The sequence below is a fragment of the Staurois parvus genome, unplaced genomic scaffold (assembly GCF_062004578.1).
Source record: "Staurois parvus isolate SC_StPar_1 unplaced genomic scaffold, SC_StPar_1.0 ptg000662l, whole genome shotgun sequence".
Classification (NCBI taxonomy): domain Eukaryota; kingdom Metazoa; phylum Chordata; class Amphibia; order Anura; family Ranidae; genus Staurois; species Staurois parvus.
The window spans coordinates 1,024,690-1,052,197 of NW_028318458.1; the positions used below are offsets into that span (position 1 = coordinate 1,024,690).

General features: G+C 45.9%; 32 non-coding genes across 32 annotated transcripts; 16 read left to right on the forward strand and 16 right to left on the reverse strand.

Moving 5' to 3' along the window:
• Nucleotides 1-327: 327 nt before the first annotated feature.
• On the reverse strand, nt 328-400 carry TRNAM-CAU (transfer RNA methionine (anticodon CAU)). Its single transcript has one exon. It is a non-coding gene; the product is annotated as a tRNA-Met (tRNA).
• Nucleotides 401-519: 119 nt separating this feature from the next.
• Nucleotides 520-591, forward strand: TRNAE-UUC (transfer RNA glutamic acid (anticodon UUC)). The gene has a single exon. It is a non-coding gene; the product is annotated as a tRNA-Glu (tRNA).
• Nucleotides 592-2,094: 1,503 nt separating this feature from the next.
• Nucleotides 2,095-2,167, reverse strand: TRNAM-CAU (transfer RNA methionine (anticodon CAU)). The gene has a single exon. It is a non-coding gene; the product is annotated as a tRNA-Met (tRNA).
• Nucleotides 2,168-2,286: 119 nt separating this feature from the next.
• On the forward strand, nt 2,287-2,358 carry TRNAE-UUC (transfer RNA glutamic acid (anticodon UUC)). Its single transcript has one exon. It is a non-coding gene; the product is annotated as a tRNA-Glu (tRNA).
• A 1,502-nt stretch (nt 2,359-3,860) lies between these two features.
• TRNAM-CAU (transfer RNA methionine (anticodon CAU)) lies at nt 3,861-3,933 on the reverse strand. Its single transcript has one exon. It is a non-coding gene; the product is annotated as a tRNA-Met (tRNA).
• A 119-nt stretch (nt 3,934-4,052) lies between these two features.
• Nucleotides 4,053-4,124, forward strand: TRNAE-UUC (transfer RNA glutamic acid (anticodon UUC)). The gene has a single exon. It is a non-coding gene; the product is annotated as a tRNA-Glu (tRNA).
• A 1,503-nt stretch (nt 4,125-5,627) lies between these two features.
• Nucleotides 5,628-5,700, reverse strand: TRNAM-CAU (transfer RNA methionine (anticodon CAU)). The gene has a single exon. It is a non-coding gene; the product is annotated as a tRNA-Met (tRNA).
• A 119-nt stretch (nt 5,701-5,819) lies between these two features.
• Nucleotides 5,820-5,891, forward strand: TRNAE-UUC (transfer RNA glutamic acid (anticodon UUC)). Its single transcript has one exon. It is a non-coding gene; the product is annotated as a tRNA-Glu (tRNA).
• A 1,503-nt stretch (nt 5,892-7,394) lies between these two features.
• On the reverse strand, nt 7,395-7,467 carry TRNAM-CAU (transfer RNA methionine (anticodon CAU)). Its single transcript has one exon. It is a non-coding gene; the product is annotated as a tRNA-Met (tRNA).
• A 119-nt stretch (nt 7,468-7,586) lies between these two features.
• Nucleotides 7,587-7,658, forward strand: TRNAE-UUC (transfer RNA glutamic acid (anticodon UUC)). The gene has a single exon. It is a non-coding gene; the product is annotated as a tRNA-Glu (tRNA).
• Nucleotides 7,659-9,161: 1,503 nt separating this feature from the next.
• On the reverse strand, nt 9,162-9,234 carry TRNAM-CAU (transfer RNA methionine (anticodon CAU)). The gene has a single exon. It is a non-coding gene; the product is annotated as a tRNA-Met (tRNA).
• Nucleotides 9,235-9,353: 119 nt separating this feature from the next.
• On the forward strand, nt 9,354-9,425 carry TRNAE-UUC (transfer RNA glutamic acid (anticodon UUC)). The gene has a single exon. It is a non-coding gene; the product is annotated as a tRNA-Glu (tRNA).
• Nucleotides 9,426-10,928: 1,503 nt separating this feature from the next.
• On the reverse strand, nt 10,929-11,001 carry TRNAM-CAU (transfer RNA methionine (anticodon CAU)). Its single transcript has one exon. It is a non-coding gene; the product is annotated as a tRNA-Met (tRNA).
• A 119-nt stretch (nt 11,002-11,120) lies between these two features.
• TRNAE-UUC (transfer RNA glutamic acid (anticodon UUC)) lies at nt 11,121-11,192 on the forward strand. Its single transcript has one exon. It is a non-coding gene; the product is annotated as a tRNA-Glu (tRNA).
• A 1,502-nt stretch (nt 11,193-12,694) lies between these two features.
• Nucleotides 12,695-12,767, reverse strand: TRNAM-CAU (transfer RNA methionine (anticodon CAU)). Its single transcript has one exon. It is a non-coding gene; the product is annotated as a tRNA-Met (tRNA).
• Nucleotides 12,768-12,886: 119 nt separating this feature from the next.
• On the forward strand, nt 12,887-12,958 carry TRNAE-UUC (transfer RNA glutamic acid (anticodon UUC)). The gene has a single exon. It is a non-coding gene; the product is annotated as a tRNA-Glu (tRNA).
• A 1,503-nt stretch (nt 12,959-14,461) lies between these two features.
• TRNAM-CAU (transfer RNA methionine (anticodon CAU)) lies at nt 14,462-14,534 on the reverse strand. The gene has a single exon. It is a non-coding gene; the product is annotated as a tRNA-Met (tRNA).
• Nucleotides 14,535-14,653: 119 nt separating this feature from the next.
• Nucleotides 14,654-14,725, forward strand: TRNAE-UUC (transfer RNA glutamic acid (anticodon UUC)). The gene has a single exon. It is a non-coding gene; the product is annotated as a tRNA-Glu (tRNA).
• A 1,503-nt stretch (nt 14,726-16,228) lies between these two features.
• Nucleotides 16,229-16,301, reverse strand: TRNAM-CAU (transfer RNA methionine (anticodon CAU)). The gene has a single exon. It is a non-coding gene; the product is annotated as a tRNA-Met (tRNA).
• A 119-nt stretch (nt 16,302-16,420) lies between these two features.
• TRNAE-UUC (transfer RNA glutamic acid (anticodon UUC)) lies at nt 16,421-16,492 on the forward strand. Its single transcript has one exon. It is a non-coding gene; the product is annotated as a tRNA-Glu (tRNA).
• Nucleotides 16,493-17,995: 1,503 nt separating this feature from the next.
• TRNAM-CAU (transfer RNA methionine (anticodon CAU)) lies at nt 17,996-18,068 on the reverse strand. Its single transcript has one exon. It is a non-coding gene; the product is annotated as a tRNA-Met (tRNA).
• Nucleotides 18,069-18,187: 119 nt separating this feature from the next.
• TRNAE-UUC (transfer RNA glutamic acid (anticodon UUC)) lies at nt 18,188-18,259 on the forward strand. Its single transcript has one exon. It is a non-coding gene; the product is annotated as a tRNA-Glu (tRNA).
• A 1,503-nt stretch (nt 18,260-19,762) lies between these two features.
• Nucleotides 19,763-19,835, reverse strand: TRNAM-CAU (transfer RNA methionine (anticodon CAU)). Its single transcript has one exon. It is a non-coding gene; the product is annotated as a tRNA-Met (tRNA).
• A 119-nt stretch (nt 19,836-19,954) lies between these two features.
• On the forward strand, nt 19,955-20,026 carry TRNAE-UUC (transfer RNA glutamic acid (anticodon UUC)). The gene has a single exon. It is a non-coding gene; the product is annotated as a tRNA-Glu (tRNA).
• Nucleotides 20,027-21,530: 1,504 nt separating this feature from the next.
• Nucleotides 21,531-21,603, reverse strand: TRNAM-CAU (transfer RNA methionine (anticodon CAU)). Its single transcript has one exon. It is a non-coding gene; the product is annotated as a tRNA-Met (tRNA).
• Nucleotides 21,604-21,722: 119 nt separating this feature from the next.
• On the forward strand, nt 21,723-21,794 carry TRNAE-UUC (transfer RNA glutamic acid (anticodon UUC)). Its single transcript has one exon. It is a non-coding gene; the product is annotated as a tRNA-Glu (tRNA).
• Nucleotides 21,795-23,297: 1,503 nt separating this feature from the next.
• On the reverse strand, nt 23,298-23,370 carry TRNAM-CAU (transfer RNA methionine (anticodon CAU)). The gene has a single exon. It is a non-coding gene; the product is annotated as a tRNA-Met (tRNA).
• A 119-nt stretch (nt 23,371-23,489) lies between these two features.
• Nucleotides 23,490-23,561, forward strand: TRNAE-UUC (transfer RNA glutamic acid (anticodon UUC)). Its single transcript has one exon. It is a non-coding gene; the product is annotated as a tRNA-Glu (tRNA).
• A 1,503-nt stretch (nt 23,562-25,064) lies between these two features.
• On the reverse strand, nt 25,065-25,137 carry TRNAM-CAU (transfer RNA methionine (anticodon CAU)). The gene has a single exon. It is a non-coding gene; the product is annotated as a tRNA-Met (tRNA).
• Nucleotides 25,138-25,256: 119 nt separating this feature from the next.
• Nucleotides 25,257-25,328, forward strand: TRNAE-UUC (transfer RNA glutamic acid (anticodon UUC)). Its single transcript has one exon. It is a non-coding gene; the product is annotated as a tRNA-Glu (tRNA).
• A 1,503-nt stretch (nt 25,329-26,831) lies between these two features.
• TRNAM-CAU (transfer RNA methionine (anticodon CAU)) lies at nt 26,832-26,904 on the reverse strand. Its single transcript has one exon. It is a non-coding gene; the product is annotated as a tRNA-Met (tRNA).
• A 119-nt stretch (nt 26,905-27,023) lies between these two features.
• Nucleotides 27,024-27,095, forward strand: TRNAE-UUC (transfer RNA glutamic acid (anticodon UUC)). Its single transcript has one exon. It is a non-coding gene; the product is annotated as a tRNA-Glu (tRNA).
• Nucleotides 27,096-27,508: the final 413 nt, after the last annotated feature.

The window sequence follows — 27,508 nt, forward strand, 5'->3', positions numbered from 1 at the left end:
TCCCACCTTTGTAAAAGCCCTTTTGAATCCTCTGTTCTGTTTTCTTTCTGTGTGATGAAAGGGAGTGAAGCCCGTGACATGGTGGATGTGTGGAAAATGCATGTGTTTTTTTCCAGGGTGAGTAGACAGTGTATGTTGCAAGCTCTGTTAGATGCAGAGTTGGCGATTTCGGCTCCTGAGGAAAATGGTGGAGGGCAAAGGAGCTTTGAAAGCTTGAGCTGCTGATGACTTTTCCCTGGATATGGCTTCTTGCAAAGCTTGAAAGATGCAGAGTAGCGGCTTTCAGCCATTAAGGACTCCAAGTGGCAGAAAAAGCCTAGAGAAGAGTGCCTCGTGTGAGGATCGAACTCACGACCTTCAGATTATGAGACTGACGCGCTACCTACTGCGCTAACGAGGCTGCGTGCTGGAAGATGGGCACTTGTCCTCCCTGCCCAGCACGCTTGGAAGACCATGGCGGTGCTAGTTTTCTTCTCGCTTTGGTTTTCTCTATTTCTCCCACAGCAGCCTTGGCAGTTTTCCCATATGGTCTAGCGGTTAGGATTCCTGGTTTTCACCCAGGCGGCCCGGGTTCGACTCCCGGTATGGGAAATGCAAGACATTTTAGTGACACGCTTGCTCCTGCTGCTTAAACCTGCCAAACTCTTTTCCCCTTGCAACCTCAAATCATTCCCTTGTTGGCAAAGTACCAAGCAACGCAACATACATGCTCTGCTTCAACAACCCCTAGTGCTTTACTTCCAACTGCTTTACAAATCTGCCCGCATAGTCCAGCGGGTCTTGCTGCTTTGCCTCCCTCTCTCTACGCTCATTTTGAGGACAATTTATCAAAGAGTCGAAAGACATGCGAAGACTAAAAACTTGCAAACACTCACAGTCATCACTGACCGGTCATAAAAACCCAATGAAATCAACGAAGAAAACCCCAGGCGACATTAAGAATATTCCGTCCCCACCTTGCCTTCATGGAAGGAAAACAAAACAAAACAAAGGCCTACACTATGGCAGGACTGGTGGACCCAGTTTTGGTGCCGCAGATAAAACAGAAACAAATCATTGCACATTCTTACAAAGAAACAACATCCACAGTGGTTATCATACGCTGAGAGCAAACCATGAACTAAAGGCAAAGCCAAAGAGCCTCGGCTTTTCATGTGCCAAGAGAAAAGGGTGAAACTGAGAAGGACCAGAAAGATCTTTCACTCTTTTTTTGAAAAAAAAAAACCAAAAACTCTTTACATTCCTCTCTGTCTCTTCAATTTCATTCCCTGTCTTGTCCAAGTGCTGAGCAATGGGGCACATGTGCTTGCTTTCAACAAGCCTTATTGGGCTTGATATGAAATTGCTTTTGGAAATCTGGCCTTTCATTTCAAAGAGGTTGCTGCTTTTCTTCCGCTTTTCGCCACTCCTTCTATAAGATGCTGAGAGACACTATTAAAAAGCCTTTGAAACATAGCAAAGTGAAGCAAAAACACTCAATGCCCATTTCAGAAGCGGTCCTTCTCCAGTTTCCCACAGTTGCTAAAAAGGGCCTAATCCACGTCAAGGCTGGGAGTCCAACGTTTGCGGGTAAAGATAGGAGGGAATGCTATTTCTTTTGGGCTTCTTTCCAAGGAAGCCAAATCCATGCACAAATCATTTCCCACCGGTAATCATGCAGTGAGGAAAAGCGACGAAAGGGGGAAGTTAAAGTACCCGTGCTGTTCAAAGGCAAAGAAAGCGTTTTGAAATCAGGGAGGACAACAAGGTGGGGACTTTTCCCATTTTTCCCACCTTTGTAAAAGCCCTTTTGAATCCTCTGTTCTGTTTTCTTTCTGTGTGATGAAAGGGAGTGAAGCCCGTGACATGGTGGATGTGTGGAAAATGCATGTGTTTTTTTCCAGGGTGAGTAGACAGTGTATGTTGCAAGCTCTGTTAGATGCAGAGTTGGCGATTTCGGCTCCTGAGGAAAATGGTGGAGGGCATAGGAGCTTTGAAAGCTTGAGCTGCTGATGACTTTTCCCTGGATATGGCTTCTTGCAAAGCTTGAAAGATGCAGAGTAGCGGCTTTCAGCCATTAAGGACTCCAAGTGGCAGAAAAAGCCTAGAGAAGCGTGCCCCGTGTGAGGATCGAACTCACGACCTTCAGATTATGAGACTGACGCGCTACCTACTGCGCTAACGAGGCTGCGTGCTGGAAGATGGGCACTTGTCCCCCCTGCCCACCACGCTTGGAAGACCATGGCGGTGCTAGTTTTCTTCTCGCTTTGGTTTTCTCTATTTCTCCCACAGCAGCCTTGGCAGTTTTCCCATATGGTCTAGCGGTTAGGATTCCTGGTTTTCACCCAGGCGCCCCGGATTCGACTCCCGGTATGGGAAATGCAAAATATTTTAGTGACACGCTTGCTCCTGCTGCTTAAACCTGCCAAACATTTTCCCCTTGCAACCTCAAATCATTCCCTTGTTGGCAAAGTACCAAGCAACGCAACATACATGCTCTGCTTCAACAACCCCTAGTGCTTTACTTCCAACTGCTTTACAAATCTGCCCGCATAGTCCAGCGGGTCTTGCTGCTTTGCCTCCCTCTCTCTACGCTCATTTTGAGGACAATTTATCAAAGAGTCGAAACACATGCGAACACTAAAAACTTGCAAACACTCACAGTCATCACTGACCGGTCATAAAAACCCAATGAAATCAACAAAGAAAACCCCAGGCGACATTAAGAATATTCCGTCCCCACCTTGCCTTCATGGAAGGAAAACAAAACAAAACAAAGGCCTACACTATGGCAGGACTGGTGGACCCAGTTTTGGTGCCGCAGATAAAACAGAAACAAATCATTGCACATTCTTACAAAGAAACAACATCCACAGTGGTTATCATACGCTGAGAGCAAACCATGAACTAAAGGCAAAGCCAAAGAGCCTCGGCTTTTCATGTGCCAAGAGAAAAGGGTGAAACTGAGAAGGACCAGAAAGATCTTTCACTCTTTTTTTGAAAAAAAAAAACCAAAAACTCTTTACATTCCTCTCTGTCTCTTCAATTTCATTCCCTGTCTTGTCCAAGTGCTGAGCAATGGGGCACATGTGCTTGCTTTCAACAAGCCTTATTGGGCTTGATATGAAATTGCTTTTGGAAATCTGGCCTTTCATTTCAAAGAGGTTGCTGCTTTTCTTCCGCTTTTCGCCACTCCTTCTATAAGATGCTGAGAGACACTATTAAAAAGCCTTTGAAACATAGCAAAGTGAAGCAAAAACACTCAATGCCCATTTCAGAAGCGGTCCTTCTCCAGTTTCCCACAGTTGCTAAAAAGGGCCTAATCCACGTCAAGGCTGGGAGTCCAACGTTTGCGGGTAAAGATAGGAGGGAATGCTATTTCTTTTGGGCTTCTTTCCAAGGAAGCCAAATCCATGCACAAATCATTTCCCACCGGTAATCATGCAGTGAGGAAAAGCGGCGAAAGGGGGAAGTTAAAGTACCCGTGCTGTTCAAAGGCAAAGAAAGCGTTTTGAAATCAGGGAGGACAACAAGGTGGGGACTTTTCCCATTTTTCCCACCTTTGTAAAAGCCCTTTTGAATCCTCTGTTCTGTTTTCTTTCTGTGTGATGAAAGGGAGTGAAGCCCGTGACATGGTGGATGTGTGGAAAATGCATGTGTTTTTTTCCAGGGTGAGTAGACAGTGTATGTTGCAAGCTCTGTTAGATGCAGAGTTGGCGATTTCGGCTCCTGAGGAAAATGGTGGAGGGCATAGGAGCTTTGAAAGCTTGAGCTGCTGATGACTTTTCCCTGGATATGGCTTCTTGCAAAGCTTGAAAGATGCAGAGTAGCGGCTTTCAGCCATTAAGGACTCCAAGTGGCAGAAAAAGCCTAGAGAAGAGTGCCCCGTGTGAGGATCGAACTCACGACCTTCAGATTATGAGACTGACGCGCTACCTACTGCGCTAACGAGGCTGCGTGCTGGAAGATGGGCACTTGTCCCCCCTGCCCACCACGCTTGGAAGACCATGGCGGTGATAGTTTTCTTCTCGCTTTGGTTTTCTCTATTTCTCCCACAGCAGCCTTGGCAGTTTTCCCATATGGTCTAGCGGTTAGGATTCCTGGTTTTCACCCAGGCGGCCCGGGTTCGACTCCCGGTATGGGAAATGCAAGACATTTTAGTGACACGCTTGCTCCTGCTGCTTAAACCTGCCAAACTCTTTTCCCCTTGCAACCTCAAATCATTCCCTTGTTGGCAAAGTACCAAGCAACGCAACATACATGCTCTGCTTCAACAACCCCTAGTGCTTTACTTCCAACTGCTTTACAAATCTGCCCGCATAGTCCAGCGGGTCTTGCTGCTTTGCCTCCCTCTCTCTACGCTCATTTTGAGGACAATTTATCACAGAGTCGAAAGACATGCGAACACTAAAAACTTGCAAACACTCACAGTCATCACTGACCGGTCATAAAAACCCAATGAAATCAACGAAGAAAACCCCAGGCGACATTAAGAATATTCCGTCCCCACCTTGCCTTCATGGAAGGAAAACAAAACAAAACAAAGGCCTACACTATGGCAGGACTGGTGGACCCAGTTTTGGTGCCGCAGATAAAACAGAAACAAATCATTGCACATTCTTACAAAGAAACAACATCCACAGTGGTTATCATACGCTGAGAGCAAACCATGAACTAAAGGCAAAGCCAAAGAGCCTCGGCTTTTCATGTGCCAAGAGAAAAGGGTGAAACTGAGAAGGCCCAGAAAGATCTTTCACTCTTTTTTTGAAAAAAAAAAACCAAAAACTCTTTACATTCCTCTCTGTCTCTTCAATTTCATTCCCTGTCTTGTCCAAGTGCTGAGCAATGGGGCACATGTGCTTGCTTTCAACAAGCCTTATTGGGCTTGATATGAAATTGCTTTTGGAAATCTGGCCTTTCATTTCAAAGAGGTTGCTGCTTTTCTTCCGCTTTTCGCCACTCCTTCTATAAGATGCTGAGAGACACTATTAAAAAGCCTTTGAAACATAGCAAAGTGAAGCAAAAACACTCAATGCCCATTTCAGAAGCGGTCCTTCTCCAGTTTCCCACAGTTGCTAAAAAGGGCCTAATCCACGTCAAGGCTGGGAGTCCAACGTTTGCGGGTAAAGATAGGAGGGAATGCTATTTCTTTTGGGCTTCTTTCCAAGGAAGCCAAATCCATGCACAAATCATTTCCCACCGGTAATCATGCAGTGAGGAAAAGCGGCGAAAGGGGGAAGTTAAAGTACCCGTGCTGTTCAAAGGCAAAGAAAGCGTTTTGAAATCAGGGAGGACAACAAGGTGGGGACTTTTCCCATTTTTCCCACCTTTGTAAAAGCCCTTTTGAATCCTCTGTTCTGTTTTCTTTCTGTGTGATGAAAGGGAGTGAAGCCCGTGACATGGTGGATGTGTGGAAAATGCATGTGTTTTTTTCCAGGGTGAGTAGACAGTGTATGTTGCAAGCTCTGTTAGATGCAGAGTTGGCGATTTCGGCTCCTGAGGAAAATGGTGGAGGGCATAGGAGCTTTGAAAGCTTGAGCTGCTGATGACTTTTCCCTGGATATGGCTTCTTGCAAAGCTTGAAAGATGCAGAGTAGCGGCTTTCAGCCATTAAGGACTCCAAGTGGCAGAAAAAGCCTAGAGAAGAGTGCCCCGTGTGAGGATCGAACTCACGACCTTCAGATTATGAGACTGACGCGCTACCTACTGCGCTAACGAGGCTGCGTGCTGGAAGATGGGCACTTGTCCCCCCTGCCCACCACGCTTGGAAGACCATGGCGGTGCTAGTTTTCTTCTCGCTTTGGTTTTCTCTATTTCTCCCACAGCAGCCTTGGCAGTTTTCCCATATGGTCTAGCGGTTAGGATTCCTGGTTTTCACCCAGGCGGCCCGGGTTCGACTCCCGGTATGGGAAATGCAAGACATTTTAGTGACACGCTTGCTCCTGCTGCTTAAACCTGCCAAACTCTTTTCCCCTTGCAACCTCAAATCATTCCCTTGTTGGCAAAGTACCAAGCAACGCAACATACATGCTCTGCTTCAACAACCCCTAGTGCTTTACTTCCAACTGCTTTACAAATCTGCCCGCATAGTCCAGTGGGTCTTGCTGCTTTGCCTCCCTCTCTCTACGCTCATTTTGAGGACAATTTATCAAAGAGTCGAAAGACATGCGAAGACTAAAAACTTGCAAACACTCACAGTCATCACTGACCGGTCATAAAAACCCAATGAAATCAACGAAGAAAACCCCAGGCGACATTAAGAATATTCCGTCCCCACCTTGCCTTCATGGAAGGAAAACAAAACAAAACAAAGGCCTACACTATGGCAGGACTGGTGGACCCAGTTTTGGTGCCGCAGATAAAACAGAAACAAATCATTGCACATTCTTACAAAGAAACAACATCCACAGTGGTTATCATACGCTGAGAGCAAACCATGAACTAAAGGCAAAGCCAAAGAGCCTCGGCTTTTCATGTGCCAAGAGAAAAGGGTGAAACTGAGAAGGCCCAGAAAGATCTTTCACTCTTTTTTTGAAAAAAAAAAACCAAAAACTCTTTACATTCCTCTCTGTCTCTTCAATTTCATTCCCTGTCTTGTCCAAGTGCTGAGCAATGGGGCACATGTGCTTGCTTTCAACAAGCCTTATTGGGCTTGATATGAAATTGCTTTTGGAAATCTGGCCTTTCATTTCAAAGAGGTTGCTGCTTTTCTTCCGCTTTTCGCCACTCCTTCTATAAGATGCTGAGAGACACTATTAAAAAGCCTTTGAAACATAGCAAAGTGAAGCAAAAACACTCAATGCCCATTTCAGAAGCGGTCCTTCTCCAGTTTCCCACAGTTGCTAAAAAGGGCCTAATCCACGTCAAGGCTGGGAGTCCAACGTTTGCGGGTAAAGATAGGAGGGAATGCTATTTCTTTTGGGCTTCTTTCCAAGGAAGCCAAATCCATGCACAAATCATTTCCCACCGGTAATCATGCAGTGAGGAAAAGCGGCGAAAGGGGGAAGTTAAAGTACCCGTGCTGTTCAAAGGCAAAGAAAGCGTTTTGAAATCAGGGAGGACAACAAGGTGGGGACTTTTCCCATTTTTCCCACCTTTGTAAAAGCCCTTTTGAATCCTCTGTTCTGTTTTCTTTCTGTGTGATGAAAGGGAGTGAAGCCCGTGACATGGTGGATGTGTGGAAAATGCATGTGTTTTTTTCCAGGGTGAGTAGACAGTGTATGTTGCAAGCTCTGTTAGATGCAGAGTTGGCGATTTCGGCTCCTGAGGAAAATGGTGGAGGGCATAGGAGCTTTGAAAGCTTGAGCTGCTGATGACTTTTCCCTGGATATGGCTTCTTGCAAAGCTTGAAAGATGCAGAGTAGCGGCTTTCAGCCATTAAGGACTCCAAGTGGCAGAAAAAGCCTAGAGAAGAGTGCCCCGTGTGAGGATCGAACTCACGACCTTCAGATTATGAGACTGACGCGCTACCTACTGCGCTAACGAGGCTGCGTGCTGGAAGATGGGCACTTGTCCCCCCTGCCCACCACGCTTGGAAGACCATGGCGGTGCTAGTTTTCTTCTCGCTTTGGTTTTCTCTATTTCTCCCACAGCAGCCTTGGCAGTTTTCCCATATGGTCTAGCGGTTAGGATTCCTGGTTTTCACCCAGGCGGCCCGGGTTCGACTCCCGGTATGGGAAATGCAAGACATTTTAGTGACACGCTTGCTCCTGCTGCTTAAACCTGCCAAACTCTTTTCCCCTTGCAACCTCAAATCATTCCCTTGTTGGCAAAGTACCAAGCAACGCAACATACATGCTCTGCTTCAACAACCCCTAGTGCTTTACTTCCAACTGCTTTACAAATCTGCCCGCATAGTCCAGCGGGTCTTGCTGCTTTGCCTCCCTCTCTCTACGCTCATTTTGAGGACAATTTATCAAAGAGTCGAAACACATGCGAACACTAAAAACTTGCAAACACTCACAGTCATCACTGACCGGTCATAAAAACCCAATGAAATCAACAAAGAAAACCCCAGGCGACATTAAGAATATTCCGTCCCCACCTTGCCTTCATGGAAGGAAAACAAAACAAAACAAAGGCCTACACTATGGCAGGACTGGTGGACCCAGTTTTGGTGCCGCAGATAAAACAGAAACAAATCATTGCACATTCTTACAAAGAAACAACATCCACAGTGGTTATCATACGCTGAGAGCAAACCATGAACTAAAGGCAAAGCCAAAGAGCCTCGGCTTTTCATGTGCCAAGAGAAAAGGGTGAAACTGAGAAGGACCAGAAAGATCTTTCACTCTTTTTTTGAAAAAAAAAAACCAAAAACTCTTTACATTCCTCTCTGTCTCTTCAATTTCATTCCCTGTCTTGTCCAAGTGCTGAGCAATGGGGCACATGTGCTTGCTTTCAACAAGCCTTATTGGGCTTGATATGAAATTGCTTTTGGAAATCTGGCCTTTCATTTCAAAGAGGTTGCTGCTTTTCTTCCGCTTTTCGCCACTCCTTCTATAAGATGCTGAGAGACACTATTAAAAAGCCTTTGAAACATAGCAAAGTGAAGCAAAAACACTCAATGCCCATTTCAGAAGCGGTCCTTCTCCAGTTTCCCACAGTTGCTAAAAAGGGCCTAATCCACGTCAAGGCTGGGAGTCCAACGTTTGCGGGTAAAGATAGGAGGGAATGCTATTTCTTTTGGGCTTCTTTCCAAGGAAGCCAAATCCATGCACAAATCATTTCCCACCGGTAATCATGCAGTGAGGAAAAGCGGCGAAAGGGGGAAGTTAAAGTACCCGTGCTGTTCAAAGGCAAAGAAAGCGTTTTGAAATCAGGGAGGACAACAAGGTGGGGACTTTTCCCATTTTTCCCACCTTTGTAAAAGCCCTTTTGAATCCTCTGTTCTGTTTTCTTTCTGTGTGATGAAAGGGAGTGAAGCCCGTGACATGGTGGATGTGTGGAAAATGCATGTGTTTTTTTCCAGGGTGAGTAGACAGTGTATGTTGCAAGCTCTGTTAGATGCAGAGTTGGCGATTTCGGCTCCTGAGGAAAATGGTGGAGGGCAAAGGAGCTTTGAAAGCTTGAGCTGCTGATGACTTTTCCCTGGATATGGCTTCTTGCAAAGCTTGAAAGATGCAGAGTAGCGGCTTTCAGCCATTAAGGACTCCAAGTGGCAGAAAAAGCCTAGAGAAGAGTGCCTCGTGTGAGGATCGAACTCACGACCTTCAGATTATGAGACTGACGCGCTACCTACTGCGCTAACGAGGCTGCGTGCTGGAAGATGGGCACTTGTCCCCCCTGCCCACCACGCTTGGAAGACCATGGCGGTGCTAGTTTTCTTCTCGCTTTGGTTTTCTCTATTTCTCCCACAGCAGCCTTGGCAGTTTTCCCATATGGTCTAGCGGTTAGGATTCCTGGTTTTCACCCAGGCGGCCCGGGTTCGACTCCCGGTATGGGAAATGCAAGACATTTTAGTGACACGCTTGCTCCTGCTGCTTAAACCTGCCAAACTCTTTTCCCCTTGCAACCTCAAATCATTCCCTTGTTGGCAAAGTACCAAGCAACGCAACATACATGCTCTGCTTCAACAACCCCTAGTGCTTTACTTCCAACTGCTTTACAAATCTGCCCGCATAGTCCAGCGGGTCTTGCTGCTTTGCCTCCCTCTCTCTACGCTCATTTTGAGGACAATTTATCAAAGAGTCGAAAGACATGCGAACACTAAAAACTTGCAAACACTCACAGTCATCACTGACCGGTCATAAAAACCCAATGAAATCAACGAAGAAAACCCCAGGCGACATTAAGAATATTCCGTCCCCACCTTGCCTTCATGGAAGGAAAACAAAACAAAACAAAGGCCTACACTATGGCAGGACTGGTGGACCCAGTTTTGGTGCCGCAGATAAAACAGAAACAAATCATTGCACATTCTTACAAAGAAACAACATCCACAGTGGTTATCATACGCTGAGAGCAAACCATGAACTAAAGGCAAAGCCAAAGAGCCTCGGCTTTTCATGTGCCAAGAGAAAAGGGTGAAACTGAGAAGGACCAGAAAGATCTTTCACTCTTTTTTTGAAAAAAAAAAACCAAAAACTCTTTACATTCCTCTCTGTCTCTTCAATTTCATTCCCTGTCTTGTCCAAGTGCTGAGCAATGGGGCACATGTGCTTGCTTTCAACAAGCCTTATTGGGCTTGATATGAAATTGCTTTTGGAAATCTGGCCTTTCATTTCAAAGAGGTTGCTGCTTTTCTTCCGCTTTTCGCCACTCCTTCTATAAGATGCTGAGAGACACTATTAAAAAGCCTTTGAAACATAGCAAAGTGAAGCAAAAACACTCAATGCCCATTTCAGAAGCGGTCCTTCTCCAGTTTCCCACAGTTGCTAAAAAGGTCCTAATCCACGTCAAGGCTGGGAGTCCAACGTTTGCGGGTAAAGATAGGAGGGAATGCTATTTCTTTTGGGCTTCTTTCCAAGGAAGCCAAATCCATGCACAAATCATTTCCCACCGGTAATCATGCAGTGAGGAAAAGCGGCGAAAGGGGGAAGTTAAAGTACCCGTGCTGTTCAAAGGCAAAGAAAGCGTTTTGAAATCAGGGAGGACAACAAGGTGGGGACTTTTCCCATTTTTCCCACCTTTGTAAAAGCCCTTTTGAATCCTCTGTTCTGTTTTCTTTCTGTGTGATGAAAGGGAGTGAAGCCCGTGACATGGTGGATGTGTGGAAAATGCATGTGTTTTTTTCCAGGGTGAGTAGACAGTGTATGTTGCAAGCTCTGTTAGATGCAGAGTTGGCGATTTCGGCTCCTGAGGAAAATGGTGGAGGGCATAGGAGCTTTGAAAGCTTGAGCTGCTGATGACTTTTCCCTGGATATGGTTTCTTGCAAAGCTTGAAAGATGCAGAGTAGCGGCTTTCAGCCATTAAGGACTCCAAGTGGCAGAAAAAGCCTAGAGAAGAGTGCCCCGTGTGAGGATCGAACTCACGACCTTCAGATTATGAGACTGACGCGCTACCTACTGCGCTAACGAGGCTGCGTGCTGGAAGATGGGCACTTGTCCCCCCTGCCCACCACGCTTGGAAGACCATGGCGGTGCTAGTTTTCTTCTCGCTTTGGTTTTCTCTATTTCTCCCACAGCAGCCTTGGCAGTTTTCCCATATGGTCTAGCGGTTAGGATTCCTGGTTTTCACCCAGGCGCCCCGGATTCGACTCCCGGTATGGGAAATGCAAAATATTTTAGTGACACGCTTGCTCCTGCTGCTTAAACCTGCCAAACATTTTCCCCTTGCAACCTCAAATCATTCCCTTGTTGGCAAAGTACCAAGCAACGCAACATACATGCTCTGCTTCAACAACCCCTAGTGCTTTACTTCCAACTGCTTTACAAATCTGCCCGCATAGTCCAGCGGGTCTTGCTGCTTTGCCTCCCTCTCTCTACGCTCATTTTGAGGACAATTTATCAAAGAGTCGAAACACATGCGAACACTAAAAACTTGCAAACACTCACAGTCATCACTGACCGGTCATAAAAACCCAATGAAATCAACAAAGAAAACCCCAGGCGACATTAAGAATATTCCGTCCCCACCTTGCCTTCATGGAAGGAAAACAAAACAAAACAAAGGCCTACACTATGGCAGGACTGGTGGACCCAGTTTTGGTGCCGCAGATAAAACAGAAACAAATCATTGCACATTCTTACAAAGAAACAACATCCACAGTGGTTATCATACGCTGAGAGCAAACCATGAACTAAAGGCAAAGCCAAAGAGCCTCGGCTTTTCATGTGCCAAGAGAAAAGGGTGAAACTGAGAAGGACCAGAAAGATCTTTCACTCTTTTTTTGAAAAAAAAAAACCAAAAACTCTTTACATTCCTCTCTGTCTCTTCAATTTCATTCCCTGTCTTGTCCAAGTGCTGAGCAATGGGGCACATGTGCTTGCTTTCAACAAGCCTTATTGGGCTTGATATGAAATTGCTTTTGGAAATCTGGCCTTTCATTTCAAAGAGGTTGCTGCTTTTCTTCCGCTTTTCGCCACTCCTTCTATAAGATGCTGAGAGACACTATTAAAAAGCCTTTGAAACATAGCAAAGTGAAGCAAAAACACTCAATGCCCATTTCAGAAGCGGTCCTTCTCCAGTTTCCCACAGTTGCTAAAAAGGGCCTAATCCACGTCAAGGCTGGGAGTCCAACGTTTGCGGGTAAAGATAGGAGGGAATGCTATTTCTTTTGGGCTTCTTTCCAAGGAAGCCAAATCCATGCACAAATCATTTCCCACCGGTAATCATGCAGTGAGGAAAAGCGGCGAAAGGGGGAAGTTAAAGTACCCGTGCTGTTCAAAGGCAAAGAAAGCGTTTTGAAATCAGGGAGGACAACAAGGTGGGGACTTTTCCCATTTTTCCCACCTTTGTAAAAGCCCTTTTGAATCCTCTGTTCTGTTTTCTTTCTGTGTGATGAAAGGGAGTGAAGCCCGTGACATGGTGGATGTGTGGAAAATGCATGTGTTTTTTTCCAGGGTGAGTAGACAGTGTATGTTGCAAGCTCTGTTAGATGCAGAGTTGGCGATTTCGGCTCCTGAGGAAAATGGTGGAGGGCATAGGAGCTTTGAAAGCTTGAGCTGCTGATGACTTTTCCCTGGATATGGCTTCTTGCAAAGCTTGAAAGATGCAGAGTAGCGGCTTTCAGCCATTAAGGACTCCAAGTGGCAGAAAAAGCCTAGAGAAGAGTGCCCCGTGTGAGGATCGAACTCACGACCTTCAGATTATGAGACTGACGCGCTACCTACTGCGCTAACGAGGCTGCGTGCTGGAAGATGGGCACTTGTCCCCCCTGCCCACCACGCTTGGAAGACCATGGCGGTGCTAGTTTTCTTCTCGCTTTGGTTTTCTCTATTTCTCCCACAGCAGCCTTGGCAGTTTTCCCATATGGTCTAGCGGTTAGGATTCCTGGTTTTCACCCAGGCGGCCTGGGTTCGACTCCCGGTATGGGAAATGCAAGACATTTTAGTGACACGCTTGCTCCTGCTGCTTAAACCTGCCAAACTCTTTTCCCCTTGCAACCTCAAATCATTCCCTTGTTGGCAAAGTACCAAGCAACGCAACATACATGCTCTGCTTCAACAACCCCTAGTGCTTTACTTCCAACTGCTTTACAAATCTGCCCGCATAGTCCAGCGGGTCTTGCTGCTTTGCCTCCCTCTCTCTACGCTCATTTTGAGGACAATTTATCAAAGAGTCGAAACACATGCGAACACTAAAAACTTGCAAACACTCACAGTCATCACTGACCGGTCATAAAAACCCAATGAAATCAACGAAGAAAACCCCAGGCGACATTAAGAATATTCCGTCCCCACCTTGCCTTCATGGAAGGAAAACAAAACAAAACAAAGGCCTACACTATGGCAGGACTGGTGGACCCAGTTTTGGTGCCGCAGATAAAACAGAAACAAATCATTGCACATTCTTACAAAGAAACAACATCCACAGTGGTTATCATACGCTGAGAGCAAACCATGAACTAAAGGCAAAGCCAAAGAGCCTCGGCTTTTCATGTGCCAAGAGAAAAGGGTGAAACTGAGAAGGACCAGAAAGATCTTTCACTCTTTTTTTGAAAAAAAAAAACCAAAAACTCTTTACATTCCTCTCTGTCTCTTCAATTTCATTCCCTGTCTTGTCCAAGTGCTGAGCAATGGGGCACATGTGCTTGCTTTCAACAAGCCTTATTGGGCTTGATATGAAATTGCTTTTGGAAATCTGGCCTTTCATTTCAAAGAGGTTGCTGCTTTTCTTCCGCTTTTCGCCACTCCTTCTATAAGATGCTGAGAGACACTATTAAAAAGCCTTTGAAACATAGCAAAGTGAAGCAAAAACACTCAATGCCCATTTCAGAAGCGGTCCTTCTCCAGTTTCCCACAGTTGCTAAAAAGGGCCTAATCCACGTCAAGGCTGGGAGTCCAACGTTTGCGGGTAAAGATAGGAGGGAATGCTATTTCTTTTGGGCTTCTTTCCAAGGAAGCCAAATCCATGCACAAATCATTTCCCACCTGTAATCATGCAGTGAGGAAAAGCGGCAAAAGGGGGAAGTTAAAGTACCCGTGCTATTCAAAGGCAAAGAAAGCGTTTTGAAATCAGGGAGGACAACAAGGTGGGGACTTTTCCCATTTTTCCCACCTTTGTAAAAGCCCTTTTGGATCCTCTGTTCTGTTTTCTTTCTGTGTGATGAAAGGGAGTGAAGCCCGTGACATGGTGGATGTGTGGAAAATGCATGTGTTTTTTTCCAGGGTGAGTAGACAGTGTATGTTGCAAGCTCTGTTAGATGCAGAGTTGGCGATTTCGGCTCCTGAGGAAAATGGTGGAGGGCAAAGGAGCTTTGAAAGCTTGAGCTGCTGATGACTTTTCCCTGGATATGGCTTCTTGCAAAGCTTGAAAGATGCAGAGTAGCGGCTTTCAGCCATTAAGGACTCCAAGTGGCAGAAAAAGCCTAGAGAAGAGTGCCTCGTGTGAGGATCGAACTCACGACCTTCAGATTATGAGACTGACGCGCTACCTACTGCGCTAACGAGGCTGCGTGCTGGAAGATGGGCACTTGTCCCCCCTGCCCACCACGCTTGGAAGACCATGGCGGTGATAGTTTTCTTCTCGCTTTGGTTTTCTCTATTTCTCCCACAGCAGCCTTGGCAGTTTTCCCATATGGTCTAGCGGTTAGGATTCCTGGTTTTCACCCAGGCGGCCCGGGTTCGACTCCCGGTATGGGAAATGCAAGACATTTTAGTGACACGCTTGCTCCTGCTGCTTAAACCTGCCAAACTCTTTTCCCCTTGCAACCTCAAATCATTCCCTTGTTGGCAAAGTACCAAGCAACGCAACATACATGCTCTGCTTCAACAACCCCTAGTGCTTTACTTCCAACTGCTTTACAAATCTGCCCGCATAGTCCAGCGGGTCTTGCTGCTTTGCCTCCCTCTCTCTACGCTCATTTTGAGGACAATTTATCAAAGAGTCGAAAGACATGCGAACACTAAAAACTTGCAAACACTCACAGTCATCACTGACCGGTCATAAAAACCCAATGAAATCAACGAAGAAAACCCCAGGCGACATTAAGAATATTCCGTCCCCACCTTGCCTTCATGGAAGGAAAACAAAACAAAACAAAGGCCTACACTATGGCAGGACTGGTGGACCCAGTTTTGGTGCCGCAGATAAAACAGAAACAAATCATTGCACATTCTTACAAAGAAACAACATCCACAGTGGTTATCATACGCTGAGAGCAAACCATGAACTAAAGGCAAAGCCAAAGAGCCTCGGCTTTTCATGTGCCAAGAGAAAAGGGTGAAACTGAGAAGGACCAGAAAGATCTTTCACTCTTTTTTTGAAAAAAAAAAACCAAAAACTCTTTACATTCCTCTCTGTCTCTTCAATTTCATTCCCTGTCTTGTCCAAGTGCTGAGCAATGGGGCACATGTGCTTGCTTTCAACAAGCCTTATTGGGCTTGATATGAAATTGCTTTTGGAAATCTGGCCTTTCATTTCAAAGAGGTTGCTGCTTTTCTTCCGCTTTTCGCCACTCCTTCTATAAGATGCTGAGAGACACTATTAAAAAGCCTTTGAAACATAGCAAAGTGAAGCAAAAACACTCAATGCCCATTTCAGAAGCGGTCCTTCTCCAGTTTCCCACAGTTGCTAAAAAGGGCCTAATCCACGTCAAGGCTGGGAGTCCAACGTTTGCGGGTAAAGATAGGAGGGAATGCTATTTCTTTTGGGCTTCTTTCCAAGGAAGCCAAATCCATGCACAAATCATTTCCCACCTGTAATCATGCAGTGAGGAAAAGCGGCAAAAGGGGGAAGTTAAAGTACCCGTGCTATTCAAAGGCAAAGAAAGCGTTTTGAAATCAGGGAGGACAACAAGGTGGGGACTTTTCCCATTTTTCCCACCTTTGTAAAAGCCCTTTTGGATCCTCTGTTCTGTTTTCTTTCTGTGTGATGAAAGGGAGTGAAGCCCGTGACATGGTGGATGTGTGGAAAATGCATGTGTTTTTTTCCAGGGTGAGTAGACAGTGTATGTTGCAAGCTCTGTTAGATGCAGAGTTGGCGATTTCGGCTCCTGAGGAAAATGGTGGAGGGCATAGGAGCTTTGAAAGCTTGAGCTGCTGATGACTTTTCCCTGGATATGGCTTCTTGCAAAGCTTGAAAGATGCAGAGTAGCGGCTTTCAGCCATTAAGGACTCCAAGTGGCAGAAAAAGCCTAGAGAAGAGTGCCCCGTGTGAGGATCGAACTCACGACCTTCAGATTATGAGACTGACGCACTACCTACTGCGCTAACGAGGCTACGTGCTGGAAGATGGGCACTTGTCCCCCCTGCCCACCACGCTTGGAAGACCATGGCGGTGATAGTTTTCTTCTCGCTTTGGTTTTCTCTATTTCTCCCACAGCAGCCTTGGCAGTTTTCCCATATGGTCTAGCGGTTAGGATTCCTGGTTTTCACCCAGGCGGCCCGGGTTCGACTCCCGGTATGGGAAATGCAAGCCGTTTTAGTGACACGCTTGCTCCTGCTGCTTAAACCTGCCAAACTCTTTTCCCCTTGCAACCTCAAATCATTCCCTTGTTGGCAAAGTACCAAGCAACGCAACATACATGCTCTGCTTCAACAACCCCTAGTGCTTTACTTCCAACTGCTTTACAAATCTGCCCGCATAGTCCAGCGGGTCTTGCTGCTTTGCCTCCCTCTCTCTACGCTCATTTTGAGGACAATTTATCAAAGAGTCGAAACACATGCGAAGACTAAAAACTTGCAAACACTCACAGTCATCACTGACCGGTCATAAAAACCCAATGAAATCAACGAAGAAAACCCCAGGCGACATTAAGAATATTCCGTCCCCACCTTGCCTTCATGGAAGGAAAACAAAACAAAACAAAGGCCTACACTATGGCAGGACTGGTGGACCCAGTTTTGGTGCCGCAGATAAAACAGAAACAAATCATTGCACATTCTTACAAAGAAACAACATCCACAGTGGTTATCATACGCTGAGAGCAAACCATGAACTAAAGGCAAAGCCAAAGAGCCTCGGCTTTTCATGTGCCAAGAGAAAAGGGTGAAACTGAGAAGGACCAGAAAGATCTTTCACTCTTTTTTTGAAAAAAAAAAACCAAAAACTCTTTACATTCCTCTCTGTCTCTTCAATTTCATTCCCTGTCTTGTCCAAGTGCTGAGCAATGGGGCACATGTGCTTGCTTTCAACAAGCCTTATTGGGCTTGATATGAAATTGCTTTTGGAAATCTGGCCTTTCATTTCAAAGAGGTTGCTGCTTTTTTTCCGCTTTTCGCCACTCCTTCTATAAGATGCTGAGAGACACTATTAAAAAGACTTTGAAACATAGCAAAGTGAAGCAAAAACACTCAATGCCCATTTCAGAAGCGGTCCTTCTCCAGTTTCCCACAGTTGCTAAAAAGGGCCTAATCCACGTCAAGGCTGGGAGTCCAACGTTTGCGGGTAAAGATAGGAGGGAATGCTATTTCTTTTGGGCTTCTTTTCAAGGAAGCCAAATCCATGCACAAATCATTTCCCACCGGTAATCATGCAGTGAGGAAAAGCGGCGAAAGGGGGAAGTTAAAGTACCCGTGCTATTCAAAGGCAAAGAAAGCGTTTTGAAATCAGGGAGGACAACAAGGTGGGGACTTTTCCCATTTTTCCCACCTTTGTAAAAGCCCTTTTGAATCCTCTGTTCTGTTTTCTTTCTGTGTGATGAAAGGGAGTGAAGCCCGTGACATGGTGGATGTGTGGAAAATGCATGTGTTTTTTTCCAGGGTGAGTAGACAGTGTATGTTGCAAGCTCTGTTAGATGCAGAGTTGGCGATTTCGGCTCCTGAGGAAAATGGTGGAGGGCAAAGGAGCTTTGAAAGCTTGAGCTGCTGATGACTTTTCCCTGGATATGGCTTCTTGCAAAGCTTGAAAGATGCAGAGTAGCGGCTTTCAGCCATTAAGGACTCCAAGTGGCAGAAAAAGCCTAGAGAAGAGTGCCTCGTGTGAGGATCGAACTCACGACCTTCAGATTATGAGACTGACGCGCTACCTACTGCGCTAACGAGGCTGCGTGCTGGAAGATGGGCACTTGTCCTCCCTGCCCACCACGCTTGGAAGACCATGGCGGTGCTAGTTTTCTTCTCGCTTTGGTTTTCTCTATTTCTCCCACAGCAGCCTTGGCAGTTTTCCCATATGGTCTAGCGGTTAGGATTCCTGGTTTTCACCCAGGCGGCCCGGGTTCGACTCCCGGTATGGGAAATGCAAGACATTTTAGTGACACGCTTGCTCCTGCTGCTTAAACCTGCCAAACTCTTTTCCCCTTGCAACCTCAAATCATTCCCTTGTTGGCAAAGTACCAAGCAACGCAACATACATGCTCTGCTTCAACAACCCCTAGTGCTTTACTTCCAACTGCTTTACAAATCTGCCCGCATAGTCCAGCGGGTCTTGCTGCTTTGCCTCCCTCTCTCTACGCTCATTTTGAGGACAATTTATCAAAGAGTCGAAAGACATGCGAACACTAAAAACTTGCAAACACTCACAGTCATCACTGACCGGTCATAAAAACCCAATGAAATCAACGAAGAAAACCCCAGGCGACATTAAGAATATTCCGTCCCCACCTTGCCTTCATGGAAGGAAAACAAAACAAAACAAAGGCCTACACTATGGCAGGACTGGTGGACCCAGTTTTGGTGCCGCAGATAAAACAGAAACAAATCATTGCACATTCTTACAAAGAAACAACATCCACAGTGGTTATCATACGCTGAGAGCAAACCATGAACTAAAGGCAAAGCCAAAGAGCCTCGGCTTTTCATGTGCCAAGAGAAAAGGGTGAAACTGAGAAGGACCAGAAAGATCTTTCACTCTTTTTTTGAAAAAAAAAAACCAAAAACTCTTTACATTCCTCTCTGTCTCTTCAATTTCATTCCCTGTCTTGTCCAAGTGCTGAGCAATGGGGCACATGTGCTTGCTTTCAACAAGCCTTATTGGGCTTGATATGAAATTGCTTTTGGAAATCTGGCCTTTCATTTCAAAGAGGTTGCTGCTTTTCTTCCGCTTTTTGCCACTCCTTCTATAAGATGCTGAGAGACACTATTAAAAAGCCTTTGAAACATAGCAAAGTGAAGCAAAAACACTCAATGCCCATTTCAGAAGCGGTCCTTCTCCAGTTTCCCACAGTTGCTAAAAAGGGCCTAATCCACGTCAAGGCTGGGAGTCCAACGTTTGCGGGTAAAGATAGGAGGGAATGCTATTTCTTTTGGGCTTCTTTCCAAGGAAGCCAAATCCATGCACAAATCATTTCCCACCGGTAATCATGCAGTGAGGAAAAGCGGCGAAAGGGGGAAGTTAAAGTACCCGTGCTGTTCAAAGGCAAAGAAAGCGTTTTGAAATCAGGGAGGACAACAAGGTGGGGACTTTTCCCATTTTTCCCACCTTTGTAAAAGCCCTTTTGAATCCTCTGTTCTGTTTTCTTTCTGTGTGATGAAAGGGAGTGAAGCCCGTGACATGGTGGATGTGTGGAAAATGCATGTGTTTTTTTCCAGGGTGAGTAGACAGTGTATGTTGCAAGCTCTGTTAGATGCAGAGTTGGCGATTTCGGCTCCTGAGGAAAATGGTGGAGGGCATAGGAGCTTTGAAAGCTTGAGCTGCTGATGACTTTTCCCTGGATATGGCTTCTTGCAAAGCTTGAAAGATGCAGAGTAGCGGCTTTCAGCCATTAAGGACTCCAAGTGGCAGAAAAAGCCTAGAGAAGAGTGCCCCGTGTGAGGATCGAACTCACGACCTTCAGATTATGAGACTGACGCGCTACCTACTGCGCTAACGAGGCTGCGTGCTGGAAGATGGGCACTTGTCTCCCCTGCCCACCACGCTTGGAAGACCATGGCGGTGCTAGTTTTCTTCTCGCTTTGGTTTTCTCTATTTCTCCCACAGCAGCCTTGGCAGTTTTCCCATATGGTCTAGCGGTTAGGATTCCTGGTTTTCACCCAGGCGGCCTGGGTTCGACTCCCGGTATGGGAAATGCAAGACATTTTAGTGACACGCTTGCTCCTGCTGCTTAAACCTGCCAAACTCTTTTCCCCTTGCAACCTCAAATCATTCCCTTGTTGGCAAAGTACCAAGCAACGCAACATACATGCTCTGCTTCAACAACCCCTAGTGCTTTACTTCCAACTGCTTTACAAATCTGCCCGCATAGTCCAGCGAGTCTTGCTGCTTTGCCTCCCTCTCTCTACGCTCATTTTGAGGACAATTTATCAAAGAGTCGAAAGACATGCGAAGACTAAAAACTTGCAAACACTCACAGTCATCACTGACCGGTCATAAAAAACCCAATGAAATCAACGAAGAAAACCCCAGGCGACATTAAGAATATTCCGTCCCCACCTTGCCTTCATGGAAGGAAAACAAAACAAAACAAAGGCCTACACTATGGCAGGACTGGTGGACCCAGTTTTGGTGCCGCAGATAAAACAGAAACAAATCATTGCACATTCTTACAAAGAAACAACATCCACAGTGGTTATCATACGCTGAGAGCAAACCATGAACTAAAGGCAAAGCCAAAGAGCCTCGGCTTTTCATGTGCCAAGAGAAAAGGGTGAAACTGAGAAGGACCAGAAAGATCTTTCACTCTTTTTTTGAAAAAAAAAAACCAAAAACTCTTTACATTCCTCTCTGTCTCTTCAATTTCATTCCCTGTCTTGTCCAAGTGCTGAGCAATGGGGCACATGTGCTTGCTTTCAACAAGCCTTATTGGGCTTGATATGAAATTGCTTTTGGAAATCTGGCCTTTCATTTCAAAGAGGTTGCTGCTTTTCTTCCGCTTTTTGCCACTCCTTCTATAAGATGCTGAGAGACACTATTAAAAAGCCTTTGAAACATAGCAAAGTGAAGCAAAAACACTCAATGCCCATTTCAGAAGCGGTCCTTCTCCAGTTTCCCACAGTTGCTAAAAAGGGCCTAATCCACGTCAAGGCTGGGAGTCCAACGTTTGCGGGTAAAGATAGGAGGGAATGCTATTTCTTTTGGGCTTCTTTCCAAGGAAGCCAAATCCATGCACAAATCATTTCCCACCTGTAATCATGCAGTGAGGAAAAGCGGCAAAAGGGGGAAGTTAAAGTACCCGTGCTATTCAAAGGCAAAGAAAGCGTTTTGAAATCAGGGAGGACAACAAGGTGGGGACTTTTCCCATTTTTCCCACCTTTGTAAAAGCCCTTTTGGATCCTCTGTTCTGTTTTCTTTCTGTGTGATGAAAGGGAGTGAAGCCCGTGACATGGTGGATGTGTGGAAAATGCATGTGTTTTTTTCCAGGGTGAGTAGACAGTGTATGTTGCAAGCTCTGTTAGATGCAGAGTTGGCGATTTCGGCTCCTGAGGAAAATGGTGGAGGGCATAGGAGCTTTGAAAGCTTGAGCTGCTGATGACTTTTCCCTTGATATGGCTTCTTGCAAAGCTTGAAAGATGCAGAGTAGCGGCTTTCAGCCATTAAGGACTCCAAGTGGCAGAAAAAGCCTAGAGAAGAGTGCCCCGTGTGAGGATCGAACTCACGACCTTCAGATTATGAGACTGACGCACTACCTACTGCGCTAACGAGGCTACGTGCTGTAAGATGGGCACTTGTCCCCCCTGCCCACCACGCTTGGAAGACCATGGCGGTGCTAGTTTTCTTCTCGCTTTGGTTTTCTCTATTTCTCCCACAGCAGCCTTGGCAGTTTTCCCATATGGTCTAGCGGTTAGGATTCCTGGTTTTCACCCAGGCGGCCCGGGTTCGACTCCCGGTATGGGAAATGCAAGCCGTTTTAGTGACACGCTTGCTCCTGCTGCTTAAACCTGCCAAACTCTTTTCCCCTTGCAACCTCAAATCATTCCCTTGTTGGCAAAGTACCAAGCAACGCAACATACATGCTCTGCTTCAACAACCCCTAGTGCTTTACTTCCAACTGCTTTACAAATCTGCCCGCATAGTCCAGCGGGTCTTGCTGCTTTGCCTCCCTCTCTCTACGCTCATTTTGAGGACAATTTATCAAAGAGTCGAAACACATGCGAAGACTAAAAACTTGCAAACACTCACAGTCATCACTGACCGGTCATAAAAACCCAATGAAATCAACGAAGAAAACCCCAGGCGACATTAAGAATATTCCGTCCCCACCTTGCCTTCATGGAAGGAAAACAAAACAAAACAAAGGCCTACACTATGGCAGGACTGGTGGACCCAGTTTTGGTGCCGCAGATAAAACAGAAACAAATCATTGCACATTCTTACAAAGAAACAACATCCACAGTGGTTATCATACGCTGAGAGCAAACCATGAACTAAAGGCAAAGCCAAAGAGCCTCGGCTTTTCATGTGCCAAGAGAAAAGGGTGAAACTGAGAAGGACCAGAAAGATCTTTCACTCTTTTTTTGAAAAAAAAAAACCAAAAACTCTTTACATTCCTCTCTGTCTCTTCAATTTCATTCCCTGTCTTGTCCAAGTGCTGAGCAATGGGGCACATGTGCTTGCTTTCAACAAGCCTTATTGGGCTTGATATGAAATTGCTTTTGGAAATCTGGCCTTTCATTTCAAAGAGGTTGCTGCTTTTCTTCCGCTTTTCGCCACTCCTTCTATAAGATGCTGAGAGACACTATTAAAAAGCCTTTGAAACATAGCAAAGTGAAGCAAAAACACTCAATGCCCATTTCAGAAGCGGTCCTTCTCCAGTTTCCCACAGTTGCTAAAAAGGGCCTAATCCACGTCAAGGCTGGGAGTCCAACGTTTGCGGGTAAAGATAGGAGGGAATGCTATTTCTTTTGGGCTTCTTTTCAAGGAAGCCAAATCCATGCACAAATCATTTCCCACCGGTAATCATGCAGTGAGGAAAAGCGGCGAAAGGGGGAAGTTAAAGTACCCGTGCTATTCAAAGGCAAAGAAAGCGTTTTGAAATCAGGGAGGACAACAAGGTGGGGACTTTTCCCATTTTTCCCACCTTTGTAAAAGCCCTTTTGAATCCTCTGTTCTGTTTTCTTTCTGTGTGATGAAAGGGAGTGAAGCCCGTGACATGGTGGATGTGTGGAAAATGCATGTGTTTTTTTCCAGGGTGAGTAGACAGTGTATGTTGCAAGCTCTGTTAGATGCAGAGTTGGCGATTTCGGCTCCTGAGGAAAATGGTGGAGGGCAAAGGAGCTTTGAAAGCTTGAGCTGCTGATGACTTTTCCCTGGATATGGCTTCTTGCAAAGCTTGAAAGATGCAGAGTAGCGGCTTTCAGCCATTAAGGACTCTAAGTGGCAGAAAAAGCCTAGAGAAGAGTGCCTCGTGTGAGGATCGAACTCACGACCTTCAGATTATGAGACTGACGCGCTACCTACTGCGCTAACGAGGCTGCGTGCTGGAAGATGGGCACTTGTCCTCCCTGCCCACCACGCTTGGAAGACCATGGCGGTGCTAGTTTTCTTCTCGCTTTGGTTTTCTCTATTTCTCCCACAGCAGCCTTGGCAGTTTTCCCATATGGTCTAGCGGTTAGGATTCCTGGTTTTCACCCAGGCGGCCCGGGTTGGACTCCCGGTATGGGAAATGCAAGACATTTTAGTGACACGCTTGCTCCTGCTGCTTAAACCTGCCAAACTCTTTTCCCCTTGCAACCTCAAATCATTCCCTTGTTGGCAAAGTACCAAGCAACGCAACATACATGCTCTGCTTCAACAACCCCTAGTGCTTTACTTCCAACTGCTTTACAAATCTGCCCGCATAGTCCAGCGGGTCTTGCTGCTTTGCCTCCCTCTCTCTACGCTCATTTTGAGGACAATTTATCAAAGAGTCGAAAGACATGCGAACACTAAAAACTTGCAAACACTCACAGTCATCACTGACCGGTCATAAAAACCCAATGAAATCAACGAAGAAAACCCCAGGCGACATTAAGAATATTCCGTCCCCACCTTGCCTTCATGGAAGGAAAACAAAACAAAACAAAGGCCTACACTATGGCAGGACTGGTGGACCCAGTTTTGGTGCCGCAGATAAAACAGAAACAAATCATTGCACATTCTTACAAAGAAACAACATCCACAGTGGTTATCATACGCTGAGAGCAAACCATGAACTAAAGGCAAAGCCAAAGAGCCTCGGCTTTTCATGTGCCAAGAGAAAAGGGTGAAACTGAGAAGGACCAGAAAGATCTTTCACTCTTTTTTTGAAAAAAAAAAACCAAAAACTCTTTACATTCCTCTCTGTCTCTTCAATTTCATTCCCTGTCTTGTCCAAGTGCTGAGCAATGGGGCACATGTGCTTGCTTTCAACAAGCCTTATTGGGCTTGATATGAAATTGCTTTTGGAAATCTGGCCTTTCATTTCAAAGAGGTTGCTGCTTTTCTTCCGCTTTTCGCCACTCCTTCTATAAGATGCTGAGAGACACTATTAAAAAGCCTTTGAAACATAGCAAAGTGAAGCAAAAACACTCAATGCCCATTTCAGAAGCGGTCCTTCTCCAGTTTCCCACAGTTGCTAAAAAGGGCCTAATCCACGTCAAGGCTGGGAGTCCAACGTTTGCGGGTAAAGATAGGAGGGAATGCTATTTCTTTTGGGCTTCTTTCCAAGGAAGCCAAATCCATGCACAAATCATTTCCCACCGGTAATCATGCAGTGAGGAAAAGCGGCGAAAGGGGGAAGTTAAAGTACCCGTGCTGTTCAAAGGCAAAGAAAGCGTTTTGAAATCAGGGAGGACAACAAGGTGGGGACTTTTCCCATTTTTCCCACCTTTGTAAAAGCCCTTTTGAATCCTCTGTTCTGTTTTCTTTCTGTGTGATGAAAGGGAGTGAAGCCCGTGACATGGTGGATGTGTGGAAAATGCATGTGTTTTTTTCCAGGGTGAGTAGACAGTGTATGTTGCAAGCTCTGTTAGATGCAGAGTTGGCGATTTCGGCTCCTGAGGAAAATGGTGGAGGGCATAGGAGCTTTGAAAGCTTGAGCTGCTGATGACTTTTCCCTGGATATGGCTTCTTGCAAAGCTTGAAAGATGCAGAGTAGCCGCTTTCAGCCATTAAGGACTCCAAGTGGCAGAAAAAGCCTAGAGAAGAGTGCCCCGTGTGAGGATCGAACTCACGACCTTCAGATTATGAGACTGACGCGCTACCTACTGCGCTAACGAGGCTGCGTGCTGGAAGATGGGCACTTGTCCCCCCTGCTCACCACGCTTGGAAGACCATGGCGGTGCTAGTTTTCTTCTCGCTTTGGTTTTCTCTATTTCTCCCACAGCAGCCTTGGCAGTTTTCCCATATGGTCTAGCGGTTAGGATTCCTGGTTTTCACCCAGGCGGCCCGGGTTGGACTCCCGGTATGGGAAATGCAAGACATTTTAGTGACACGCTTGCTCCTGCTGCTTAAACCTGCCAAACTCTTTTCCCCTTGCAACCTCAAATCATTCCCTTGTTGGCAAAGTACCAAGCAACGCAACATACATGCTCTGCTTCAACAACCCCTAGTGCTTTACTTCCAACTGCTTTACAAATCTGCCCGCATAGTCCAGCAGGTCTTGCTTCTTTGCCTCCCTCTCTCTACGCTCATTTTGAGGACAATTTATCAAAGAGTCGAAACACATGCGAAGACTAAAAACTTGCAAACACTCACAGTCATCACTGACCGGTCATAAAAACCCAATGAAATCAACGAAGAAAACCCCAGGCGACATTAAGAATATTCCGTCCCCACCTTGCCTTCATGGAAGGAAAACAAAACAAAACAAAGGCCTACACTATGGCAGGACTGGTGGACCCAGTTTTGGTGCCGCAGATAAAACAGAAACAAATCATTGCACATTCTTACAAAGAAACAACATCCACAGTGGTTATCATACGCTGAGAGCAAACCATGAACTAAAGGCAAAGCCAAAGAGCCTCGGCTTTTCATGTGCCAAGAGAAAAGGGTGAAACTGAGAAGGACCAGAAAGATCTTTCACTCTTTTTTTGAAAAAAAAAAACCAAAAACTCTTTACATTCCTCTCTGTCTCTTCAATTTCATTCCCTGTCTTGTCCAAGTGCTGAGCAATGGGGCACATGTGCTTGCTTTCAACAAGCCTTATTGGGCTTGATATGAAATTGCTTTTGGAAATCTGGCCTTTCATTTCAAAGAGGTTGCTGCTTTTCTTCCGCTTTTTGCCACTCCTTCTATAAGATGCTGAGAGACACTATTAAAAAGCCTTTGAAACATAGCAAAGTGAAGCAAAAACACTCAATGCCCATTTCAGAAGCGGTCCTTCTCCAGTTTCCCACAGTTGCTAAAAAGGGCCTAATCCACGTCAAGGCTGGGAGTCCAACGTTTGCGGGTAAAGATAGGAGGGAATGCTATTTCTTTTGGGCTTCTTTCCAAGGAAGCCAAATCCATGCACAAAGCATTTCCCACCGGTAATCATGCAGTGAGGAAAAGCGGCGAAAGGGGGAAGTTAAAGTACCCGTGCTGTTCAAAGGCAAAGAAAGCGTTTTGAAATCAGGGAGGACAACAAGGTGGGGACTTTTCCCATTTTTCCCACCTTTGTAAAAGCCCTTTTGAATCCTCTGTTCTGTTTTCTTTCTGTGTGATGAAAGGGAGTGAAGCCCGTGACATGGTGGATGTGTGGAAAATGCATGTGTTTTTTTCCAGGGTGAGTAGACAGTGTATTTTGCAAGCTCTGTTAGATGCAGAGTTGGCGATTTCGGCTCCTGAGGAAAATGGTGGAGGGCATAGGAGCTTTGAAAGCTTGAGCTGCTGATGACTTTTCCCTGGATATGGCTTCTTGCAAAGCTTGAAAGATGCAGAGTAGCGGCTTTCAGCCATTAAGGACTCCAAGTGGCAGAAAAAGCCTAGAGAAGAGTGCCCCGTGTGAGGATCGAACTCACGACCTTCAGATTATGAGACTGACGTGCTACCTACTGCGCTAACGAGGCTGCGTGCTGGAAGATGGGCACTTGTCCCCCCTGCCCACCACGCTTGAAAGACCATGGCGGTGCTAGTTTTCTTCTCGCTTTGGTTTTCTCTATTTCTCCCACAGCAGCCTTGGCAGTTTTCCCATATGGTCTAGCGGTTAGGATTCCTGGTTTTCACCCAGGCGGCCCGGGTTCGACTCCCGGTATGGGAAATGCAAGCCATTTTAGTGACACGCTTGCTCCTGCTGCTTAAACCTGCCAAACTCTTTTCCCCTTGCAACCTCAAATCATTCCCTTGTTGGCAAAGTACCAAGCAACGCAACATACATGCTCTGCTTCAACAACCCCTAGTGCTTTACTTCCAACTGCTTTACAAATCTGCCCGCATAGTCCAGCGGGTCTTGCTTCTTTGCCTCCCTCTCTCTACGCTCATTTTGAGGACAATTTATCAAAGAGTCGAAACACATGCGAAGACTAAAAACTTGCAAACACTCACAGTCATCACTGACCGGTCATAAAAACCCAATGAAATCAACGAAGAAAACCCCAGGCGACATTAAGAATATTCCGTCCCCACCTTGCCTTCATGGAAGGAAAACAAAACAAAACAAAGGCCTACACTATG